Below are 11,304 nucleotides of genomic sequence, written 5' to 3'. Positions count from 1 at the left end.
GGGGGGGGCTGTGCACGGCAGTTATGAGAACTGCAGTGTGTTGTAACAGAGTGACTGCAACACTGCACAACATCCAACAATCACGCACATCAGTCACACTGACACTCTCTTTTCCTCTTTTTCTCAGAGTCACATATACAAACCACTGCCGCAAAAGAAATGTGACATGTGACATGGGTTTAAAGCACCACAAGCTGTACACTGAGAACTCGGCTTTGCTGGTGCAGATAACAAATGTTGCATCGCACACAAAATAACTGTTCTTTGAATCCTCATATGATCTTGATTCATTGAGGTTAACTTTTTTGTGAGTCTATGCTGGTCCAGGATGGAAATGGTGCACGCACACCTGCAGCGCTTTGCCCCTATCCGGGTGCCTTGGACTGTACAGACCACGTGGTTTGACAAATATTTACACCATGACAGAGTCTACTTTCTTGCCTATCTCTGTCTGCTCTCTAACCGTNCACACACAAACACACACACATTTGTACACCCTCGACAAGTGCACCCAGGAGCATCAACACATCTAACCGTTCAGATGTTGCAGAACCTGGTAAACCAGACACTTGAGTCTAGGAGCCAAACAAGAGAGCAAAGCAAGGACTATTTAACACTGACACTGCAAAAAACAAAAACAAAAACAAAAAAAAAAACTAGAGGGTGGAGACAAAGCATGTAAAGACTAGTGGTGGTAGTGAGGGGGTTAAGTTGAGCTTGTGTGACAGCTGAACCTAAGTCCAAGATACACAACACCCTCCCCATTCTCCCTCTTTTCCTCCTCCCTCTTCCCCCACCCCTTCCTTTGCTGCCGTGCCGAACAGGAACATGAAGCAGAGACCCTGACAATATGAAGCCGGCTGAGAGCCCGAGGACCAGCGACGCATACTTACGTGGTCCTAGACGTCCAGATGGAGCTGCCAGTCGGAGAGCAGTAAGCAGAAGAGGAGACAGAGAGGAGCATGAGACTTGCCTGCCGGCACAGCAGCCCACAAGCAATCCGGCCTTGTTGGGTTGTATTCCTTTTTATTCCTTCCAGTCTGTGCAGCGCACAGACAGAGCGAGCGCCGAAATACACATGCATGCGGTCACACACGTACACACAGCCAGCCACACACACACACAACACACCTTCCCCCAGTACACACGTTTCTCATTCTCTTGCCTCTTCTTATGGCCGACGCTTTCTGTTCTCTCCTTTTTTCTTTCTCATTATCTCTGTCTGCTCCTCCCTTCCCTTTTTCAATATCCTCTTTCTCTACACATGCAGTCGGCTTCTCTTCGCAGCCCCCACCTTCCCCCTTCTCTCTCTCTCCCTCCCTCGCTCCATTCCCCCTCCCTCTCGCGCAGCCTCTCCCTCCATCTCCTCTGCTCTCACTCTTCAATGTGTGCAGAGGCCATTATCTGAGCCACAGCAGGCACGTACGATGGAATGGAGGAGTGTGCAGTGAGCAGAAACAGAGAGAGCTGTGGGGGATAGTCGCTAGTAGTGGCAGGCTAGGAGTACTAGTACTAGTACAGTGCAGGAGAGCTCTTACCAATGAGAAAACGTCTCCCTGTCTCTATCCACGCCCTTCAACACTACTTGCTCTACTGCATGAGATGGTGTTGCATATAGGGTTTTGTTGTGTGTTTTGTTTATCCACAAAAGACCAGTATTGGCAATTTCGGCTATGACAGAGCTTCTCTGCTATCAAGTGCAGCGGTGAACCAGCGGTTGCCAAGCGAATACACAATCTCAACTCTCAACGGCGTCAACAGGAAAAAGGAAAAGGATCAAAGAAAAGCAACGTTACATTGCTTGTTTATGCCTTCTGCAAATGGCATCTGATTTTCCTTACGGAGATTCTCTTCCATGTTTAGGCGTCTAGATTCGGAGAAAGGAGAAAGGAGAAGCCACCGATAATGGTTCTTCGATCTCCATTTTCTACAGCCACATCGGTGATCCATTCCTCGCTTGACACAAAAAACTTCAATCTTACACCTGTGGCTGATAATAGGTCATCTAACAAGGCTGCATGCACAAGACAGAGAAAGGTTGGTAGATGGAGAGGGAGCTGGCTTGCTGGCCCTTCCTCCAAGATCCAAAGGATACAGACGGGGTGGAAGGTTTCTCCCTTAAGGAAACTGTGGGTCACTTGATATGCAATCATTCATCACTATATAATGTCAACTCATTTACCTACAAGGGGGAAAAAAATGGAAGACCGATGGTAATATGATTTTCACAGAGGCACAAGAGCGAGAAAACTACGCTGGGCAATGGATAGGTAACAGTGGATGACACTTCGACATGAGCAAGCGAGTAGCAGGATGAAGAGAAGGGAATGGAGGAAGAGAGGGAAGATGACATAGGGAAGTCTGTGGAGAAAACTGTTAAAAGAAGACAGAGTCGCTCAGTTATTCATGTGACTGATTCTGTAACGGGAGGGAAGATGATGAAGAAGAAGAGGGCACAAACAGAAAGAGGATCGGCAGGTTGTTGCCAAATGAAGACAGCAACCGCAAGTAATCAACCCATTACAGTTCGCTGAGGATGCAAGACTTCTGTCCTCTCCTGTCCACCAGCATACGACAATGTCCTCTTGTTATTCTCTCCTCACCATTGTTCTGCCTTGGCGTCATTGCCATTATCATCACCAATGTCTTCATGATCGCTGGATGCTTCCTCTCGCCCACTTGCTGGCTGACTGGCCTTGTGGCGTCTCCTCTCTTCTCTCCAACATTGCTGGAGTTTTGGAGCAGATTTAACCAAGAGGAGGAGGAGGAGGGGAGGAAAAACATGGCCGTCTCTCCCATGCAGATCGTTGTCAGCTCCTGCGTAGTATTTTTCTCTTACATTACTGAACTGCTACAGTGCGCTATGGCTGGATCAACTTCAGTAGCCCTTCCCTGCTTCTCTTACTTTGCTTTTCTTGTTTCTCTTGGTCTCTCTTGATCTCTCATTTTCTCTGGCTTTGTCAAACTGCCTCTGCCTTCCTCTCTCGATTTGTCTCTCTGTTTTGTTTCCTGAGCCTTCTCTCCTTCTAGCATAGCTTATTGCATTACCGTTCCAACACTTTCTGACGCACCCGCTCGCTGGCCCTGTAAATTGTACACTGTCTGTCTCTCTGTTGCCACACATATTCGTATATACACACACAGATGAGCGTCAATCCCAAAGAGAAACACAGCGCAGCCTAAGCTGTCTAAGGGAAGGAGAGGAGAAGTAGAGCATTAGGTCACATGACCAGGGAGTGCCAATGAGCGAGAGGGAGAGCAGTGAGCAAGAGAGGTAGGAAACACATGTGGCGATGACGTAGCTGTGAAGTCATCATCGTCATCATCAGTGTCTCCCACCAGGACGCTTGCCTCCACCACTGGGTGGGCACATGTGTCATCTGACACATGCCCACTTTCTACTATCACCAATACCACACACCAACGGACACTCGAAAACATGCTCTTTCATTCACCCGACTTGTGCTCGCTCACTCCCCTGGCTGCAGTGACACAGCATTTCCAGCTCGAGACTCGACTTAACCCCTGAATCACATGCTCTCCACGCACAGTTCCTCATTTTAAAATACTGAACAGAACAAACTTTTTCGATCCTTTAACGTTGTGCCCTTATCAAAAAATTTACATACTTTAATTCTTAAAGTAATACCCACTATACACACTTGCCAAAATAAATCATTTAAAAAAGCTAACAGTGTTTGAGCGAGAAGAGACCTTGGCGTCCAGCAGTCATCACAACTAGATCTAATATAAACAGTGCTATAATTGAATGATAACATTACGTGGCATCAACACTTTCACCGTTTTCATCAAGAAAGTGGAACAGAGGACAGTACCGCACTTCAACAGGATGCTTTCACTCATTCGTACTCGTATTATAAAAACATGAACTCTGAGTGAGATTGTCACATACACAGCTGAGTAAAACAAAGAAGTACAGTTCGACCAAAACATCAACAAAAGCAGGAACCCCCACGATAGCAAATTCAGCTGATTCCAACACACGATGCTTAACAACAACACTGTAACATTATGTACCATAATTTACTGTATGTAGGTAGATACAACTCAATTACAGTAACTGCTCTTTATTCAAACATGTGCTCATTTATGACTCAAAACCAGCAGCACAAAGCAACTGTCACTTCAAGTAAAACATTGCTCAACGTTTTTGGTCTCAATCATGTTTGGCTATCTTTGTCAACTAGAACTAAATGTTAAGTATGTTCTTGGCTTTAAGATGTCTCTGTGTGATTAAAGTCACGCACAGAGGCAACATCATGATGTTGCCATTCAGGTCTGTCCACGAGAGCTGTCCTGAAATCATCTCCTGAGCACAATGGGTTACTTTTAAACTAGATAACACAACAACGTGACAGATTACATTATGACTGGAAGGCATACAGTCTGTCCCAGTTAACTCGTAATTCAACTGTGTTCACTTCACATGACACTAAGACCTTGAGACACTGGAAAAACAACAATTTAAGTATCTTAACTTTTTAGAGGAAATAAAATGGAAAACAAAGCAGTATGATCCACACTTACGGTAAACCTGCTGTAACTCGGCACTGAGAGGTAGAGGAAGGTACAAATTCTCACAACGATCACAATCTACTTAAATCATCATCCACATGAGTTGTTTCACGCCCTCATCTCGCTCTCTCTCATCTATCTTACATCTCTTGCTCATTGTTTCTCAGCAGTACAGAGAAAAGGTTGTAGGAGGATGATTGACAACAAAAGTCCATCCTCAGCAGTGTGTGTTGGGTTGGCTTGCATGACTAAGCCTGAGTCATTTTAGTCTTTTTCTTCTCGACAAAGTCCTGACATTAAACCCTCACACACTGAAATAAGCTTTTTAAAATGTTACCAGCACATTGGTAGTGGGAGGTCTAGGTGTATATAACACACAAAAGCCAATAAAGAACAACTTGTTCTTTTTTACTGTGTATGTATTCACTATGTGAATAGTCTTTATAAGAATTTATGTGGTTTCACTCTATCTGCACCTTCATCAGTGGGAGGATATGTGCTATTTGTGATTTTTAAAAAAGCCGTTAAACAACTCACATGAGCATCACAGTCTCGACATGAGGGTCCTTTCCCCTCCTCCCATCTCTTCCTGTCAGCTGACTCCACCTCCCTCTACCATCACTACTGCTCTCATCTACCTCTATACACCCCCACCCCCAACCCATATTGCCCTGCAGTCTAATGACATCAAGGTCATCTGATCTGACACACTCTGTGACTCTCTCTCCTTCCCCCTCTCCCTCTCTTTTTGCTCTCTGTCTCTTTATCTTTATCTTTCACTTTCTTTCTCTCTTCCTGTCCCCTCCTTCCAACATGCACGCCTGTTTCTCATCACATGCACACAGAGGCAAAGACACTAAAGGTTCCTACAAAAGGCACACACGGGCAACAAATGCAGAGGCACACTTTAATGATTTTTCCCCCCGCACACACACATGCTAGTATGCATACAGTATTGGATTGTTCTCTGAGGGTCACTGGGTTTATTGGTGGGCAGGACAAGAGGCTGCAGAGCTGAACTGAGCACATGTTTAACAGAGGAGAAGCAACCTCCCGCCTGGTTAAACAAATAAGACTAATCTTAATGGAAGCTCTTATTATTAGGATATTATTTTTATTAAACTATTTGTCTGTCTATAATGAATAACAGACTGTTAACACATTGTTCATATTTAAGGCATCACCTTGCTATTTTATCCTTGCATCTGTCTTTTTTTCTGGTTTTCCCTCTTTGTCTTTGCTTTCATCGCAGCAGCCCCCACCCGGGCAGGATGGTGTTAAGTTCAGGGAGTGTTTGGGTGTAGATCGTAGTATTGAGTGTAGGGTATTCAGTCTGAGTCATACCTCCTGACTTTTGGCACGTGCAAGTCGGCACGAATAGCCCAGCTGGGGAAGGCCTACCCCCCTCCACCGCCACTACTCCTCACAAAGAGAAAGGGAGGAGTGGTTTGGGAGGGAGGAGAGAAAAAAATGGAAAGGTGGTGATGTGTGGGGGGGCTGATGGGCAGGGTGGAGCCGCTAAAAAATAATGAGTAGGAGGAGTGTTTTTAAGAGGCAGCTCTTTGTGCTTGAGGTTTAGGACATGAAAAGAAGGAGAGCAATGTAATCAATATAGAATGTTATAAAATTCTAGGTCTGAGACAAATGGAGTGGACAACAGACAGAAGGGAAATGGATGGAAAACAAGTGAGTTAAAAATGGTTGAAAAACAAGTACACTGTGTACTACGTCCTGCCAGGCTAGTGTGTGCCAAGTCATGAAAAAGAGCTGAGCAGTCACATCTCATTGGTCAATGATGTAAACATTAACAGAATACTAGAGCATTTTTTCCAGGTGAAACACATCACAGCCTGAATGATTTTCTGATGAGCTTTTGGCAACAGTATTAAGGGGTTAAATCAGAAACTGTTCAGGAATTGAGAGAGAAAAACAGAGAGAAAGCAAGAGAAACCTTTCTCAGCTCTGCACAGTGGGGCAGCTTGCCAGCCTTGTCTCTCTCAGGACTCAGGCTAAGATTAGCTTCCCATATGTTCAAGTCAGGCGTAGCCGGGCTTAAAGGGCCAGTGCACCGTGAAGCCATAGCCACTAAATCATCCAGATTTACAATCGAGGTCAAAATGCATTTTTAATCATTCAAACAAAGGTTGGTTCCTACAAGATAATGGCTGGATTATGTTTTGTCCTTTATGTTTTTTTTTGGAGAGCTTAGTACATGCCATGCATTTCTGAGCTACTACTAGTTTTTATGTTTTACATTATAATCAGTCAAATCCTCCCTCTGTTTGGGAGACCCCAGCCTCGACTGAATTCCCATTATTATACTTCTGTTGTTTCAGAAATCAATATTTTCTTGCGTGTGTTTCAATAGCGTGGGATGAAAACTCCAACAGCTGTGGTGCTGTGTTACATAAAACCTGGCAAAGTCGGGCAGCAGTGGGATTCAGAATTGCGTTGCCCAGTGGGAGCAGCAGAGCAGCCACCAGAGAGGTGAGAGTTAAAGAGCTCGAGCAACAGCTGAGGGCTGGGCTCCTCCCCCTTCTCTCTCCATTCATTTTTTATTAACTGCGGCACCAGGCGGCTGACAACCTCCCTCCGACATCAAACACAGATACCACCAACGATGCCAACGAGTCACCAACCAAAGTTCCTCGTGCCATGCAGGGTATATCGATCCAGCCCAGGACTCAGTGAGGGCTGAGTCCAGCCATGTTCACTGGTAGATGCAGAACTATAAGCAGGGTAGCAGGACAGACAGTGCAAAGACAAACATCGGCTAAGTGTCATTAATTAGAGATGAAACATGACAACAGCGCAGAGCTTATCACGTCCCTATATATTAATGACTGCATGCAAGTGAGGCAATTGTTGGTGACTACATACATTAAAATACCACATAAAATCCCATGAGGATTTATAGGTGTGATGTTTTCAAGTCCCCGAGGTGTCTTTGATAAAATTGTTCTATTACAAACATTAAAGGAAGCGATTCACTGCAGATATGGGAGTTGTTCAGTGTAGCAGCCGAGTCTTCCTAGGTTTGCATGCATGGTTGTAGTCGAGGTTAAATGGGTCACCTTTTAAACTGCAGACCATGGTTGACCAACCCTGGGCTTAATTAATATAATCAGCACTATCAGGCTGAAGGACAGCTCTATAAGGATACAGCAGAAATACCAAGTTAAAGACATAGAACACATTAATGCTTTTCAGGACATTATTCTTTGTTTATATTGTTCTGGCAGTTTTGTAGTCAAGATTGTTCACAATCCACCCTGACAACACCAACACGTTTACCATCCAAAGTATAATGCTTTTAAAAGACATTACATTATATTGCACAGCTGTTGTTTTGTTATGTTAACCCTGTGTACAGTTCAGTTAGAGATCTGAAGATCCCATTCAGATTAATATATGTATTCATTTATCATCAAAAGACAATGTGACTTCAAGATCAAATAGGGGGATCTGTGCTTAGCAAGAACCTCATCTTGAGAACCAAAACTAATATTTATAACTACTAGTTAATAATAATAATAATAGCCAACTGTTCGTCACATTTTACTCACATTTTAACGACCTATTAGATCACCAGTTGCATCACAAGGCACAGGGGTAACAGAGCTGCAGTTCTTTACTGACTGAGTGGAAATATAGCAATAAATACAATACATCGAAAGCCAAGGGTGAATGGAAGAGATGATGTCAAATGCTCCACTTCCTGAGTCTGTACTATACACCAAACCACTTACTACAAAAATACACACACATACACACATTTGTGGTGCCGGCTAGTTGGTCATGTGACCAACCTTGGATGCCGGACTTGAGCTAAAATTAAAGCAATGATGTCATCAGACATTCAGTGTTGCCACGGAAACTAGGTCAGTGTTAACCCTTTGCGAACAAGGCTTGGGATTCCACGCAAGGCTAAACATATGATTAACAAACGTTCCATCTGTTGTCACGCACTCAGTGGTTTGAGTGCTTCTAGTCTGCTTTTGACTCTTTCCCACCAGTGTACTGTGTGTAGTTCATGTCACGTATAGAGGAAATCCTGTGTATGGGCGTGGAAAAAGAAATCACGCAAGTGCAGTCTGGCTGTCTTGCTGTGGTAAACTCTTGATTCAGTTCTACTTCCTGAACAGTAAAGAAAACTATAAAAAAAACACTATGCTGTCACACAGTGTTTTTATGTCCAACATCCTGTAGTTCGTATGTGGGTCCCTAATAACAACGCTAAGTACTTATTTAATAGTTAAATATAGTGCCCTCAGTTTGTTGGGTGTACAGCGTGTTTGTTTTTGTGTAACCAGGGAGATATTTGATGAGGAAACAGATCTTCATGACATAAACAGTGGAGTGTTAATGTTGTGAAGATCTGTTTCAAGGACACACACAGTAACCATGTACTCTACAAATAGGAGCTCAGGAAAGCCACAAAGGCAGATAACACAAACTTGTTAAACACAATCTACAGCTCTTGTCAAGAACGGACAGTTCAATGATTCCCCCCCGGAAACCAGATGGTCATATATACCTTGTTGATAAAGAGACTGTCTACACATGGACAGGGATTAGAGCAGGCTTAGAGGTAAGCTAGGGTATGTCGGTTGTAACTGAGTTAAACCCATTCAGGACATTTGAAACAGACGGACTAACCTTTATTTCATATCATTGTAGGGATGCAGCTGAATGTATCTGCCAGCATAAACGTCCTCAAGTCATATCTTGTCACTTCCACACGTCTAGGGTTACAACAATGAAATGTTTCACTACATCTGATGGCAAATCAAAGCTTTCTTTCTTCTATTTGAAGAGGACATCACAAGATTCTTATAACCGAGACAACAGCTTGTTTGGTGCTCAGTCAATCCTTTCTCTATGAAGCCTCGCCGCTTAAACTTCATTTCCACATAAACACACAAGCGTGCCCCGACTCGGCAAGCTGTAGAACAGCAGCTCTCAGCCGCCACAGGTTACTACGCCCGACAATCAAACACGTACGCATGCGTGACCCACTAACTTTTACTCCCTTTACCTCATTTGACTCCAGAACCAAGGAGAAGAAGGACGGCCCCCTGGCTCCTGAGCCAGTGCGTAGGGTTCCTCCTCCTCCCTCCTCCTCTCCCTGGTCTCTTGTATCTACACATGCCTGGCTCTGGCACCAATCAGCGGGCAGCGTGGGACGCTTTAAACTGAGGCCGCCGCCAGTTCATCACTGAGGCGTTCCGCTCACCAAGGCTTGGAGATGAAGCCGAAGTACATGATTTAATACAGTCAGCTTCCGAACAGGGCAACTTGGGGAGGACAGCTGCCTAAAGGTGTCTTCTAATGCACCTTTATTCCACCCCGCGATGATATCAGGGCTAATATAATGAGCTCATGTGTTCGCCGGAGAGAACAGCATATAGTCAAATGACATCCCAGCGACACAGTGGTGACAATCATAGCTTTTTCTAATAGGTAGCGATGGTTATATCCATTCACACAAATACATACACATATGCAAAATAATTTGAACAGAGCGTAGTCACAATTGTAAAAATACACGTGTGAACAGACACATAGAAAGAGTAGAGGAACTGGTCGCTATGTTGACTAACCACCTCATAAGAGTCTCACTGCACTGATGAACCAACAGCCGAGGATCAAAGCAACATGGACATGGAGATTACACACAGATGATGACACACATACACACACAGCACAAAAACACAAACCCAATGCCCTCTTTTACCTCAGCTGCCAGTTCGGGGTCTCCCAAGCAGCCTCGACTGTTGTCTTCAAAATATTCCACCTTCAGAGCCATTCAACAGAACAAGATAGGGGGGAGTGAGAAGGAGACAGAGAGATGGGAGGGGGAGAGAATAACAATCAATAGAATAATGCGACAAGGGCCTGCTCAGAGAGACTTGTCATTAAGGACAGTAGGACTATCAGGTACAACACGCATGCATTTTCACACACTATCTCCTTATCATTCCTGTCATCCTCAGAAATGATCAAAAAGCAGCGGTGTACACAAATTTATTTTCTTTGATTTGTGCTCAAACAGTGAGCCGGCACTTCCCTCTACTGCTGGGACAGAGAATGAGGTTCAGCAAAGCGAGATTCAATTTCAATTATAGAATTATGTAATGTCTGTATCCCGACCTGGCGCAGCCTCGCTAATATATGCATTAGTCTGTATAACCCAGTTTTTTAAAGGGTAAATTGGCAAAATGTGAACAAGTGTCAGTGGAGAGGTTGGCTGAGAGGTGGAATACATGGAAAAGGTTCATCAAAGCAGGGCTGATTATTTAAAACAATAGAATTTTCTTATTTGGCACAGCATGTCCCCCTTGTCTATATGGCCCTGGCTGTCTCAGTGTTAAATGATGTGTTTTGTCTCGAGCTGTTCCCCAGTCCCGCCAACCTCATCCCCCCAACCCCCTCCCCTCCCCACCCACCTATCAATCCTAAAATAGTCTGGAGTGATGAATATTTACCCTCCAAGCCTCTGAGCTGCCTTGGTTTGTACTCCTCCGTCCGCTGGCCGAATCCCCATCAGAAGGATCGGGCTCCCTCTTGTCCTCACCTCTATCCCTCTCTCCCTTTCTTCTCTCTCGCTCTCTATTTCTCTCTCTCTACCTCTCCACTCTTCTTTCTCGGTCTCTCTCTCTCTCGTCTGTGTTCCAGCAGCCCATTCAGGAAGCCATCTTGTGTTTTTAATCTGGTTTACATGAGTCCTCGTATGCACGCTCTCTCTCTCTCTCTCTCTCTCTCTCT

The 11,304-nt window shown here is 44.5% G+C and overlaps 1 protein-coding gene across 2 annotated transcripts in view; it reads right to left on the bottom strand.

The window, feature by feature from the left end:
* Positions 1–11,292, bottom strand: part of tet3 (tet methylcytosine dioxygenase 3) — a 30,451-nt gene extending 19,159 nt beyond the window's left edge. Inside the window, exons 1-2 of one of the 2 annotated variants that reach the window (XM_035657801.1) lie at positions 11,025–11,292; positions 10,274–10,333 (exon numbers count right to left, since the gene is read on the bottom strand). The gene's annotated coding sequence lies outside the window, so the exon portion shown is untranslated. Of the gene's footprint in view, positions 1–893; positions 3,223–10,273; positions 10,334–11,024 lie in introns of those variants that run through there. The other variant, XM_035657800.1, reaches the window with a different exon arrangement.
* Between the last annotated feature and the right edge of the window lie 12 nt (positions 11,293–11,304).

The sequence above is a fragment of the Morone saxatilis genome, unplaced genomic scaffold (assembly GCF_004916995.1).
Source record: "Morone saxatilis isolate NCDOM2014 unplaced genomic scaffold, NCSU_SB_2.0 Contig16, whole genome shotgun sequence".
Lineage (NCBI taxonomy): Eukaryota > Metazoa > Chordata > Actinopteri > Moronidae > Morone > Morone saxatilis.
This window is presented reverse-complemented; position numbering and strand designations above follow the sequence as displayed.